Source organism: Cyanistes caeruleus, chromosome 4 (assembly GCF_971803275.1).
Source record: "Cyanistes caeruleus chromosome 4, bCyaCae1.hap1.1, whole genome shotgun sequence".
Taxonomy (NCBI): domain Eukaryota; kingdom Metazoa; phylum Chordata; class Aves; order Passeriformes; family Paridae; genus Cyanistes; species Cyanistes caeruleus.
The window spans coordinates 39,373,640-39,387,946 of record NC_141704.1 but is presented as its reverse complement, the minus strand read 5'-3'; the positions used below and the strand labels follow the sequence as shown (position 1 = coordinate 39,387,946).

Below are 14,307 nucleotides of genomic sequence, written 5' to 3'. Positions count from 1 at the left end.
CTGATCTCTGAATTAAGTGTCCAGGACACTTTACACCAAGAGAATCAGGAGAGGTTGATTCTGGAAAATGGTGCTCCACAAATCTCATAGTCTGAGAGGGAAGCCTCTGAAAGTAAAGCACTGGGAAATGTCAGCTATAGCCGAAATCTTGCCTGTCACAACAGAGGCCAAACTAAAGCAAAATTCCTGACGGGGATCCTAAGCTTTGCTTTCTCACACCCTATTTTCATTCTTTACTCTTCAGGGCTGTTTCAACCAGAAACAGGGGTAGAAAGCAATAGATTGAAATGGATTTGTTCTGTTTTCTTTGCAGCAATTTGCAAGTTAGCATACATTCTGAGGCTCTAAACCCAAGGCAGAATAATGCCTTCTTTACACCTGGTTTAGACACCATCTTGGAGATGTCAGCATTCTGCTGGAGAAGGCCTGCAGCAACTAGACCTAGCTTGAACATCAGTGCTGTTTTGAGCTGGAGATCCAATTAGATGTCTTCTGAAGGTCCTTTTCAACCTAAATTACCATTTGCTTCTCTGACCCTGGGGAAGAAGAACCAATAGAATGTCCCTGAAGGTGGGGATCCGTGTAGAAGCTCTGGATCAGCTTATTTCAGTTCTACTCAGAGTAAAGTTAACGTCCTAAGTCAATCATTTATACAGAAAAAAAAAAAAATAAAGAAGAATTCAGAGGTAGTCTCAGGCTTCTCAAAAGGAAGAAGAAGAGAATGGAGGAAGGAAACATCTTTGCAATCAGAATCTGATCAGATTTGGGGGTGGAGGAGTGAAGGTGATGACTTTGCTCTGGGGAGGGGCTTCTCTCACTTCTCCCAGAGCTGCTGCCAGGGCACATATGCCAATTGATCCTTCAGCTGTGGTAAGAGCTTGGTTTTCCAGGACCCCAAATATCTACTCTTCGCCATGCGTAGTTTGTATAGCCATAACCTCCACCTTTGCTAAGAGCTGGCCACATTAAAACTAAGTCCACCCCAAAAATCAGCTTAAGATCTATTTGCCTTTATTGATGCTGGGTCAAGATAAAGAAAGTGTGCAAATCCACTCACTAAAACACAGAGGGAAAGGATGCCTATAAGACCAGAATCTGAGTTGTCCTACAAATGAAGTTAAATCCAGGAAAGGAGAGAAGTACATGCTTATCCTACTCTGTCGTAATGCAACTCAATCCAAACTCTGTGAGAATGAGACAAAGCAAGAATTCTTCTCCAGGGTGGCATGTGTTGACACCTTCCTACTGGTCAGTCTAGGCTTGTTCTGAGATCCCTGTCTGAGAATAACCTCTGTGAGGACTGCAACACTGTTTTTTTAGGTCTTAGCCCAATACCTTTGACTGAAGCCTAAATCCTGAATTCTCTCACCTTGAGCTGCTAGAGCAGTGGATCAAGTCTAATTTTTTAGTTCAAATAAAAAACTTTTCATTACTGAGAGCAAGCAAAAAGATGTCTATTGTGTCCATGAGCTCTACTCCCCATGAGAAGCCTGCCCTGAGTGTGCTTGCTGTGCACTGTTCTGTTTTTGTCATGTATGGATGCAAATACAGACACCTACGAAGCATTTGTGAAATCCTTAATACACACCTCCAGCACAATATACATCCTGAATATTCACCCCCTGTGCTCTCTAAAGAGCAGTCTTTGGGCTCTCAAATCATCCTTTTGAAGGGGATGCTGATGACCACCTCCAAAGTCTTAAAATAGGTATGGTCAAGATTCTGTGGTTAAGAGCCCTTCCACAGCTTATCCAAAAGCCAGACTGTAAATGTCAAGGGGAACGTAATACACAATTATTCCAGAAGGCCCATAACAACAATGGCATAAAAACTCTAAATATTCACTGTGCATTTCTTATTTATATATCTGCTGTGGTCACCTGCTCTTTCAAGATGGACACACCTCTGAAGTGCAGCTTTTAATGGCTTAGTAAAAATGAAGGTTTTGGTGAAGTCTGGGTCACAGGTGCTCTATAAATAACTTAGAGTTTGAACCAGCACTTTCTTTTTAATCATTCTAATGGCATTTTAAACTTTTTGTTCTTCTTTGCAGTAGTTTGACAACACTTCCCTGAGTGTTTCTGAAACATGAGGTCCAATAAAAGTACATTCAAAGGATTTTTAGCTTTAAACAGCCTTTTAAGATTCCCCCTCATTAGTCCCTCCAGATTTATAATGGTTCGTGACATTAACTTTGCATCCCTTGGGTTTGTTTCTTCTTATGCATTCTAATATTTGCTTAGCTTGTACAAATAACTCTGTTATTTGCCTTGAAAATTCCTCATGATAAATGAAATTGGCCTGCTGATTCTTTATTTCACATTAAAAGTTTTTGAAAGAATTATCACCTGGGCTAGCAAAAGTAACGAAGTTAACATAAAAGCAATCCCAAACCTTTCCAGAAGTAAGGGAAACTTGTTCATATTTTGTTTTTTTTTTATTTGTTATTAATGTGCCTTGCTGAGTTTTCTGCTTTTAGGAAAGAGTCACAAGCAGACATACACAAAAAATGGTTCTATCACTGAATTTGATGATCTTATTAACTCAGGAAAAACAGAAACACAGGAAAAGTCTTCTTATAAGACATGCAGGAAAATCTGCTTGACAAAGTTATTTTTTGTTTACTTTGTTTAAGCATGAAAAATCAGACAATTAGGTACTTCACAGACTCTTGAGCTTGTGAAATTTAGCATGTCTTTATGATAACTTTGCTTGCCCTATTTATTTTATTCAGGACACAGAAGTGCATGATCCTTGCAGGCTCTAAGTGCTCAGAAATCTGTTTTTACTATGTGTTTGCTGAAAGTAAAAATATATTCTGTAGCAGCAGCAGTTATTCAGAAGGCAAATTTTGAAGTTGTATAAACAAAATGACAAAGATTATGAGAACACAATCAGTACATTAAGAGTCTTGCTTTTTTTGGACAATTTTTTCTTTCCTTTCTGTGGTCAATTTTAATTTTAGCTTAATCTGTATTCTGCTGTGGTTTACCTTCCAGGCCCTGAGGCCATGGCTAGACCTGATTGCTCCTACCCAGGCCTTGCAGTCCCTGCACATTACCATCAACTGAGAGACAGTCAGACTGGCACAAAGGAGAAATGTAACCAGGTACAAAGGTCATGAAACCAGTGCCTTATTGTAAACACTCTTTTTTTATCCTTTACACTTACTGATGACCTTTTAGCTTCACTGTTCTCCGTCACTTCATTTATCACCAAAATTTGCTGTCATAAATGACAGCTAGTTGGAAGGAAAAGGTGTAGTGTCATAAAAATACTACTGGATAATGAAAATATAAGTTCTTACTAACAGATGACCACAAAAATATTTTTTTTTTGTTTCATTATGTTACATTTTAATTGATCAAAGTGTTTTCTATGGTTCTGAAGACAAGAAGGCAGCAAAAACAGATACCAGGAAGAAATTTATGTGATGCAATTATTTCTAAAATAGCTGTGGCTGAAATGGAGTAGCAACAGGCTGGTTTTACTGTAAAGAAAATGAAGAAAACCCAAAAATGAAACAAGGGTCTTTGGTGTCTGCCCAAAGCTTAAAGGCTTTATTTTTAACTCTTGGGCTTTGCTTCTGCTTTTCATTATAAAATTATGTTTCTTTTGTTGTGTGGGCTCGGGTTTTTCTTCTTTGGGAGGGGTTCTTTTTGACTTTTTTTTTCTTTTTAAGATCTCCTGATGCATTTTTTTTTGTCCATCTCTCATTGATCAGCCTTTATTGATCATTCCAGAGGCTGTGTTTGGCCCCTTCTCTCACAGGACAAGTGAATTTTCAAGCTTTTTGTGTCTCATTACAGTCCAATTACTGACTCTGTCTTTGGACTTTTAAATATGATGTCTTCAAGGACTTCTGTTTAACATCAGTCTTGAGGAGTAGGAATGTCTAATCAGACTGCCAAGGTCCTAGGACTAATGCCTCTCTTCCAGACATATACCCTGAGGACACTCATTTTCCAGAAGTCCAGGCATGTAATTACTATGATTTACAATAAACTCTCCAAGGATACAGGGTAATTGAAGCCCATGAAAGCCAAGGGTCTCAACAATTCTCCTACTGTTTTTACGATTACAGCCAGAACAAAAATACAGAGGAGAAAAACTACACATCTTCCCCTTCTTTATATTCTTCACTATCAGAATTGCATGAGGCTTTGTCAAGAGGTCTTCTGAGATGTATGGGATCAGTCTCCTTAACTTTGTCTTACTCTTCCCTTATTTGCCCTTGTTATCAGTGACCTTCTTGTCTCTCTGAAATGGCTTGTGAAACCTCTTTCCTTTCATGTCAGTTTTTCAGATGAGTTTGATCAATCCCAAGAGCTGATCAATATGTATAATTGTTTAATCTTCATTAGCTCCTTTTCCACATCGACTATATAGCCTTTGCAGACCTATTGAAAAATGCATGAATGAATCTCAGCAGTTCACCCATCTGATGCTGATTTATCCACATGAAATAAACATGCTGCCCTGTACCACACTCCCAGGTGGAGCATCCGGGGAACGCAGTAAAACCTTTGAGGACAGATAGAAAACAGATCAAGGTCAGAAAGATAAATGTCAATGTTATGCTGAAAGGTTAATTCAAATATAAATTACCACACTCTGCATCAGAAAAATACAAAACCTCCCTTTAGCCACTATGCATTGCAGGAGTGAGCAAAAAAAACCTGCAGTGGTCAAGATTGCTGCTTGTTGGTGATGATTAATGAAATATGTGTGGAAGATTATTACAATGACAAATATTTAATATACCATAAGGAAAGTTAAGAAACATGAGAAGAAAGAGTTTAGAAGGGATCAAGAGAGAAGCATTCTAGTTCAGGCTGCTATCACACTTGAACTTATTACTGATCTTGACTGAAACCCTCCAGTGCAGTTACATTGAAGCCCAAGTCTTTTAATGAATAAATTACCCACTCAGTGATCATCAGTTGAGAAAAGTTAATTTCTCCCTAGTGAAGATCTCCCATTGATTTTCTAGTTATGCTTTGGCGTTATGGGTTTGTGTTTTTGGGGATTTTTTTTTTTAAAGCTCCTGGATCCACAGAAGAAAATAAGAATTTTACTTGTATCTCTACTGCATGTTTGGCTTCTTATCAAGATTTCAGAAATTTAGTGGGATAAGAACTGCTGTTTTGGAAAATGGAGAAAGTAACATTACACAGGGCACCTAGTGGGTCTCAGATGGTTCTCAGCTTGCAAGAGAGATAAAATGTATTCCTTCTTCTTTGACATGTAAGCAAGAGTACTTACACAGAGTAATTTTCCAGGCTCAGTAGTTGCTGTGAAGGAGAACTGGGGTACCCATTTCCTTAAGGGTGGCAAGCATTCCTTCCTCTGAGCCACCTAGGAATGTGCATGGGGGGCTGTGGACCTATGCTGTGAACACAATATGGGTGAACTCCAGTCTAGGACGAGCTACAAGAAAAAGATAAAGGGTGGGCAAGAGGAGGCAGTTGCTTAGTGCGTGAGGTTTTGGTAAAGCTTGTCAAAATAAAGCAGTACTTCTTTTAAAAATCACTTTGAGGCACTCTCCATAGGATCCTGATCTTTACAGTACTCCAAATCTGAATAGCAGTTTGGTGAAAAATATGAGATGTTTGATATGTTCATCTCAGACTTTAATAGCTAAATTTATGATGCACCACATATATACACAGGAAAAAAAATTAAAAAGCTCTTTGAAATTAAGAATGCCCACTACTTTGCATAAAAGTTTACAGACCTTTGGGTGAATTTCCAAATGAATTAATTATTTATTTTAATATTTTAAAAAATAATTAATTAATTAATTTAAAAAAATCATTGGTGTCTGAAACAATACATTGAAAGATCTCAGAGAAAAAAAAAAAAGGGAACAGTTAACTTTGACCTGCTGCTTTGGTTCACTTTTTATCATCATATTTAGCCATCAAATATGACTAACTGAGCATTGCCAGTCATAAAGACTGTAAGAAATAGCTGAAGTGACAAGGATCCACCTGGAAAAGGTCTTGTTCCTTGAAGGATAAATAGAGTTTAGGTGTGACTTCAGCTGAGGTTATTAGAATTGGCTCTTTTCTTCTAGAGAGGGAAGCCCATCAATGTTTATAATAAGCTAGTGCTGCCACCTATAGCAAAAGAGATTTTGCCTTTTAGCCTACATAAAGCACAGTAGAAATTGAATTATATTAGAAAGAAAAGAACTTATAGAATTACAATTTGAATACAGAAAACAGATGACAGTTCACTGAAAATTGTGAATGAAATATATGTGTGACAAGAACAATTTTTTTTTCATTTCTACTTATCAATCCATATCCTGGATATGGATTTGTTGTGTCCCAAAAGTAATAGTTGGCAAAGTCATACAAATTACATTCCTCAAAAGTTTTCTTTTATCCTATATTTCCCAATCTGATCATGATGATAATGTCAGAAATATATTTAAAAATTGTGCTAAACCTTACTTTTTAAACTGCATGTTTCAGATTTTTTCTTGGAAGATATCTGGGCCTGAGTACAGGAAACAAAATATTTTCCATGTTTTACATATTCTTATTCGCACTTTACAAAAGTGACTTCTGTCATGGCCAGTTGTTCAAGTTGGCTGGCACCAATCAATAATAGCTTTAAAGTGTTTCTTAAAAAAGTATTCTTCCTTTTACATTCATTTTGTTGGATGCCACCTATACCTGAAATCTCAAGTGTCTGAGCCCCAGAACAGTCTGGTGGATGATTGTTTAAACAGCAAAACAAGCTAATAGGTAACCAGTTGTCAAAAGCAATTGGCAACTAGTAAAACACACCAACATTGAATTCTATCCTGTTTCTGGGAACTTCAGACATCCATTTGTAGACAAAATGTAACACTGTGAGGTAGACATTTTCTTGGCATAAGCTTAACATCCTTAGCAGTGAGTCATGGCATGGCTGCTCACCTGGTTTTGTAACTTTATCACATCATGACACAATTTATTGCTTGGATATTTCCTCCAGAGATGCAGCTTCTCTTCACGCAATGAAACAGAAAAAGAAAGATGAAAGCTCATATTAAAGCCCCAGTTGCTGCAGCTAATGCCAGTGAGAAGAAGAAATAGCACTTAAAACTGCATAATCGTAATAGGGATCACAGGCTGGAGCTGGAAGGAATCAGTCTCCAATGCAATAAGAATGTGAGATGCAAATGGCTAGTCTTGAGTTATACAACATTATTTCACAATAATGATTATTTCACAATACTTTTAATAAGGCCTTAGATTAATTATATTATTTCTGAAATTTGTAACAAATAAAAGAAAAATATCTAGAACAGGTTATTAATGAATACTTACTATTTACTATAAATGTGTTTTGTAGGAGAAACATTGCATTAATTCATACAGTTGAAATGGATCACTGTATTTTATAGATAACTCATTGTCTATCAAAAATTAGCAATGTTCCCTGTTCCAATGCTCATGCTTATTTTAAAAATAAGGACTCTTGCAAAGTAAAGGGAATGATGATTGTTATTAACAGGAGTAATAATAATACTAGCATGTGATGGATCTTAGTTTTTCTTAATATTTACATGAAGAGAAAGACAATCACAGGAACAGATTGCTTAGTCCAATCATGAATTTCTACCACTTCATTTCTCTAAAGAGATGCTAGACAGACATCTGTCAATATGATCCAGAACATCACATGATGCTGAAGAAAGGAACAGAGTCAGTAACATTCTGTGTTCACTGTAGCTTTAGTTTGTGATTTCACAAAATTTCCAGCAGCAATATTACCTTGATGGCTTTCTGCTCTGATTCTTTGCCTTTGCCCTTCCTTTCTTGTTTCCATTCCTTAGGCCTACTCAGTCTGCACAAATGCTTGTCTGATCATACTCTGAACAAACACAGAAAAACTTGAAACAAAACTAAATCATAAAAAAAAGAAAAAAAAAAAAAAGAAATAGAAAATAAAAAATTAAAGCAAGTGCACTTTAGACTGCAACTGTTAATGAATACTTTGTCTTTCAAATTCCCGGCCTGATTTTTCTGTGATTTTATATAGTAATTTCTTAAGAATATAGACCTTCTGAAGCTCTGCAATGCATTCTGAGCCATCACATTGTTCTAGCACAAGGTTCACATAGAGATATTCACTCTAAAAACAGGATTGCTGGTAACAACAAAATCCAGTCTATACTCAGCCCATAAACCAGAAACTACAGCTTGCAAACTGTTTGTACAAAAAACATTTATTATATAGATCTTCTCACAAACCAAAAAGATAAGTAAAATGAGACAACAGGCTTTGTTCAACAAGACAGATGTTGAATTTAAAGCTCATGAGCAATTCCAAAGTCAAAGCACCTCCTTATATGCATAAGGATCTCGTGGAATCTTTTGCAGTACTGAGAATGAAGTAAGTGAGGGGTGCCATAGCAACAGTAACTCAGCTCTTTCTGAGGAAGGGAGAATTCACAGCACTTTTCCGTGTTTAATATAGGTCTCTATGTTCATTTTGCAAATAAATTTGCAAGAGATTGACTGAGTCTTTTAATTAGCATATTCATGAGTACTGTTCCCCAACAGTCCTGAGTCTGTAGTGTGGAAACAGTGGGTCATAGTCATTCCATTAACTTCATGCATTCCTTATAAAGCACAGTAATAAAGAGGGGTTTTATTCTAAGTAAGCAAGGAACATCAGATAACCAGTAACTGCCACATTGATAGGTTTTTAAACTTGTAACCAATTATAAGAAATACCACAGAATATTCCTTGGATATTTGCAAATTCTGGGAAGGCAAAATGCTCAGTGTATCTTTTAACAGTGACTGAAAGAGAACTCTGCCTGTATATCATTACCATACTTTTGTCTATATTTGTGTGGAAATGGATTTTTAGCTTGTACATTTGTTTACTACAACATTCTTGTTACTCTTGAACTCAGTAAAATATACTGTTACTTTACTGTCTTTTGGTAAAAGAACAGAAGAAAACAGTTTATCTTTGATATGTATTGCTGGTGATATATGGAACCTAAATTATCCCTCTATGAGTAGAAAGGGATGGAAAAACTTCAGGCCACCCATACATAAGTGTCTCAGATGGGATGACATCTTCTATCTGTTCCTCTGCAATTACTGTTGAAGAAAACTAGATGACTGCTTAAAAATAGATTACTAAATTTTAAGCCTAGGCAAAACACACAGACATTAAATTTGGCATTACTTTGGCCATTACTTAGCCTTTACAGTCGTATCCTCATACTTGTGCAGAGAAATCCTTTGACCTCTCAAAGATTAGTAATGCCCACACAAATCACATTTTTATTTGTGGCATTTTCTTAAATACACTGGAAACAATATTTTTGTATGTATTTCATGCATATGGAGGTAGATTTTTGCTTACACAGGCTATTGAATAGAAGAAAGTTGTCTAAACTGACAAGAATGTCTTAGTAAATAACCAAAAGTATGATGAGGTATAGCTTAGTCCTCACTAACAAATAAACTAACAATGCATCTGTGTGAATTGAGATACTATTTATCTCTGAACATCTGAATGTTTTGAAGGCACAAAAGCAACACACTACAACTTTTGCATAAATTAATGGAAGAAAGGTATCATAATGCCTTTATTTGTGTTTCCTTTTCCACTTCAATGTGTTATTTTCAAGATCTTTCTATTTCCTCTTACAGCAGTTACTCACACAATTGCATAACAACTAGAGGTGAAAAGGTGTTAATTAACTAACAATGAAATGTGAAGTTCAAATAAGAATGGCATTCTATTGGAGGGAAAAGGGGGGTGGAGGGGGAAGAGGAAGGCAGCTACATTTAGCCCAATGTAGCTAAACCCAGACCTGCAGAGATTCCTGTGCCTGGTTACCTACTGATACGTGGGAGTACTTTGGCTGTCCATGTGATTTGAGTAAGCACACAAGTAGCAATTCATTGCTTCAGAGCCTGGAAGTGTGCCTTTGTTCAATATTTACAAGTGCTGATCGCTCCTCGGGGAGCTGGCACCACTCAAGTCTTCCAAATCTATCTCAAATGCCATGTAGAGGTAGGAAGGAATGTATTTGAGAAGAGCTGGAATTTAGCTTTTTTTCTTCTGCATTAGTATGAGACAATGATTTACTTCACATTTCATGAAACAAACACTGACATGCCATTTCCATTTCTGCTGGAGCAATATTTTCTTCTGAAGTCCCCTCCCCTAGTTACTTGTAGCTGATGTTACTGCAGTGTTGAAAATGCACTGGTTACACCTTATTAAAATGAAGCAGAAACTCAAAATCAGTCAAGTTTAACACTAATTTAGCAAGTGTTGCCCTTCACCATGAAGCAGATAAGTGACTTGGAAAAATGCCTGCTTGTGGGTCTTGTCTTGCAAAACCTGGGAGTTTTTGTTTAAGGACTGTACTAGTGATTAATCCTTTCATAAAGTATACTCACTGTGACCCAAGATGTGGGATCTCTGTCTCTCCTAGGCTCTTTTATTCTTGCCAAAGGTTTGACAGTGTTTAGGTGAAGGTGTGGCATGGAATGACATCAATTAGTTTGAATTCTAAGACTGGAGACATGAGTTGTGATTAATCTGTGTCAGAGATAAAGTTTACAAACACAGATAAATACCTCAAACACATTACTAGTATCTGTGTCCCTGTGTGGACTAACTAATATGTTTCCCTTTCTGATTAGGCCTTCAAAAAAAGAAGAAAAGAGGTCTGACCTGAGGAATCACCATGACACCATCTGTAACTTCAGGTACCCAAAAGAGGAACCTAAACCTAAAATTTAATAGTCCTTAAGTCCTTGTCTACCCTAAAAATATACACAGTCAATTTTATATAAGCTGATATTCCCCCTCCTTTCACTTTATAATGGATATGCCAGTATCTTAAGGAGAGCAATTAGATGTGCAAATTTAGATGGGGTGAAAAAGAGTGTATATAAATAATTAGATGCAAAGCACTATTAGATATTTTCTCTTCCTTCATCTTTGATACTTCCTGCTCAACTATTTTTTTCAAAATGCCAGAAATATGTTTTAATGATGGATAAGTTAAACTTTAAGACTGACAGTAGAATTATCACACTAAGAAAAAGCAGCACTCAAATTTCATGAAATTTATTCCATGTGGTTGAATAAATGTATTTGAACCTTCTCTATGTTCCAACCCTGAGAGCAACATTTTTCTACTGATTAAGGAAATATAGGAGACTGTCATGGTTTAGTGTCTTAGAAACTCTTTTCAGCAAACTTGGCTTTACACTTTTATATCAAAACAGCTTAAAAAAAATATTAATTCCATTACTTTTATCAGACCTATCTTAATATCATAAAATCACCATGTAAATCATTTGTCAGGACAGATCTGAGAAAGCAGGAGATCAGAAATTCACAAAGGATTTTCTAACATGCAGCATCACCTACTTAACATGTTAGTAAGAATTCCCTGTGTAGCAAAATTTACTGTTTCTCTCCTCGTTGAAGTCTATAAATTCACCAAAAAATAAAATTTTTAAAATTGTGGAAGAAAATACCACATTTTTTTTTTCCTGCTTATAACTAGGGAGAATGCTCTTTAAAATGTTCTATTTGCCATGTTGAGATTTTTAAGATTCTGTGCATTTGTTATGTATGAAATATCTTTTTTTTCTGTGTACATCCTGATTCTTTAATTAATTTCCACCTATTATCTTGTGAATGCAGGTATCAGTTTCAAATCTGTCACCTAGTTCAAGTGTGGATTAACAGTTATTCCATTAGTTAGTTTTATATGAGCAAATATATATCAATATATGAGAATTATGTATCAAGCATTTATATGTTGCATACATGAACCATAGAATGCATTTTTAGGATACATTATTTAGGTTAATTTATCTCCACAAAACAGCAAAATAATAATTATGAATTATTGTCAGTGTAAAGATATATATATTCTCAAAAGCATATATTAAAAACCTCTGGGAATACTGGACCTATTGTTTAGTATCTCAGTTTCAAAATGCACCTCAAGCATTCATACAGTCATTTGTACTTAGTCTCGTATTTTTACACATGTTTTAAGCTAGGTTAACATATTTTCAAAGCATTAGCTTCACAAAAGAATGAGTTTTAGAGCTGATGCATTGGTATATTCTCTGTCAAGCAGATGTCAATTCCATAAACCTATTCTAATCCTCCAGTCAGACAAGGAATACATTTTTATGTTTTAAAGCAGCCTTAGACATTGTAGCTTAAGGGTAAAAGTATCAGAGTTATGTTATCTTCAAGTTTCTGAAGTATTTCAGAACAGGTATGAAATATGTTACAATTCCCCAAAGGTGAGGGGATACAGGAAGAATGTTTACTAAGGAGAGCCCACTGGAATACTTTGAAACATCCTAAAGCACACTCTCAAGCTGGTGCAAACTTTTGCAACCAATGCATTATAAAAATATTATATTATACATATTTATAGTATTTTTCTTGTTTAGGGAAAAACTCATAATAGTAGGTCAAAGAATGGTGCATTAGTGAGATGTTGGTATTTTCTTTGGATGTATCTTCAGTAACTTGTGCATATCTGAGATGTTACCATAAGCATGTCACAAAATGGCTCAAAATTCTTGGGCATGTGTTTTTTTTTGGTTTTTTTTTCTTCTTAACATAACTGATTAGCTTATGGAAAATAATTAAAGGTCATTCCAAATGGAAGAATAAGTGAAAGACAGAATTTCTGTGGGGATTCAGGTCAAGCTTGCGTGAAAAGGAGATGTTTAACTATCTGTAGGACAGAAGATTGATCAATGTGAAGGTCTGAAGTGTGGGGATTGGTCTGAAAAATACCCATTCCATTTCAGAAATGCAAGCAGAAGCACTCAGGGTTACAATTATGGTCAGGAGTTACCCAAATGAGATCTTGCCAAAGACCTGTATATTCTTTTGTCATTCAATGGATCTATGTATCAGCTATAAAATAATTCTTTCAGAAATAATAAAAGAAGAGTTAATCCAGTAGCAGCAAACATTACTGAAAATAGAACATACGGAGTTCTTCTAGGTCTATTCTCAGAAGCCACATTCTCAGGAAATAGGCAATTCACATGAAGGTTTTTTCTTTATTTCTTGGCTTAGCCCTGAAGTGCCACTAACCAACAAGTAGTATTTAAAGCAATTTGATCTAAAACTGTTTTTTTTCTCCTGCAGATGTTTTTAGAACATTTCAGTGAAGCTGAGGAAGTCGGCAGTGGTCACAGTTTTTAGCTTGAGAAAAGAGAGAGCAAAAGAACCCTCAACTTGTTTAACCAGAATGCATGTTTCTTGAACAAATCTTCATCTCAGTGGTCATATTTCCAGAAAGCAAACCAATTTTTTGTCGGTCACATTTCTTGCTCTACCCCTGCCTCATTCTGCTGTGAAGTATATTTGCCTTTTAGTACAGCACTGTTCTCACCCCATCTGTACCCCTCAGCTCTTGCAGAGTGTAATGCCTCCTTCATCTTCTGTCAGCAAGGTGAAGAAATGAGGGATGAAGGTACTCCCTACTTCCACTCAGTTTGTTAAAGTTTAAATGACTACTCAAATGAAGACATCAGAAATGTTCCAATATATTATCTGCTTTTGGAGAAAATGAAAGCCTCCTGAAAATAATTGTTTAGAGGGCATTTCTCATTGAAGCGCTGCATTTTCATTGATACGAGTTCCTTTGTTATGGACTTCAATAAGAGAGGTGTTAAAAGTTTGAAATTATTGTTAAAATTAAAAAAAAAAAAAAAAGAAGAAAAAAAGATTGTCAAAAGACATAGAGGTACCAGAAAATTGTATCCTGTTTTTTTTTTCATTATGAAAGGAAATTACAATTAAATTTTATTTTGCAACCAAGTGAAATGGCAACATTTTTTAAAACTAGCAAGTAAGGGGGAAAATTTGAAGCATAATTTGTTCAATATCTGAGAAAATGAGGCTATGTGTGATTGTGTCAAGGTGATAATGTAATGTATACATGCATGGGTTAAAAAAATGTTTCATCTACATTACTGAAAATTCAAAATAAAAGATAAGTTTATACATGTTGGGGAATCTTACAGTTTGCACTAGATACAGACAGAAGAGATCATCACTTAAAAAGCAAAAAGATGTTTCAGATACCAAGAGGAGAATGGAGGAAAGTGCTTAACAATGGATGAAGGCACAAAGTTGCAAAAAATAAGTACAAAAATAGATTGTGTTAACTGGAAGTGGAGATTTAGATAAGGATAGCACCATGAATTCACTTACGAGCTAAGAATGAGGTATTTGAACTGCATTTGGAATGAAGGAAAAAAGATGAAAAATAGG

General features: G+C 35.8%; 1 long non-coding RNA gene across 2 annotated transcripts; it reads left to right on the top strand.

Annotated features, from left to right (window-relative positions):
• The first annotated feature begins 265 nt into the window (after positions 1-265).
• On the top strand, positions 266-13,851 carry LOC147653589 (uncharacterized). Of its 2 annotated transcripts, none has more exons than XR_015286484.1 (3): positions 266-3,109; positions 10,680-10,745; positions 13,177-13,851. It is a non-coding gene; the product is annotated as an uncharacterized LOC147653589 (long non-coding RNA). The 2 variants fall into 2 exon arrangements; XR_015286483.1 differs by lacking the exon at positions 266-3,109 and adding an exon at positions 9,767-9,906.
• Positions 13,852-14,307: the final 456 nt, after the last annotated feature.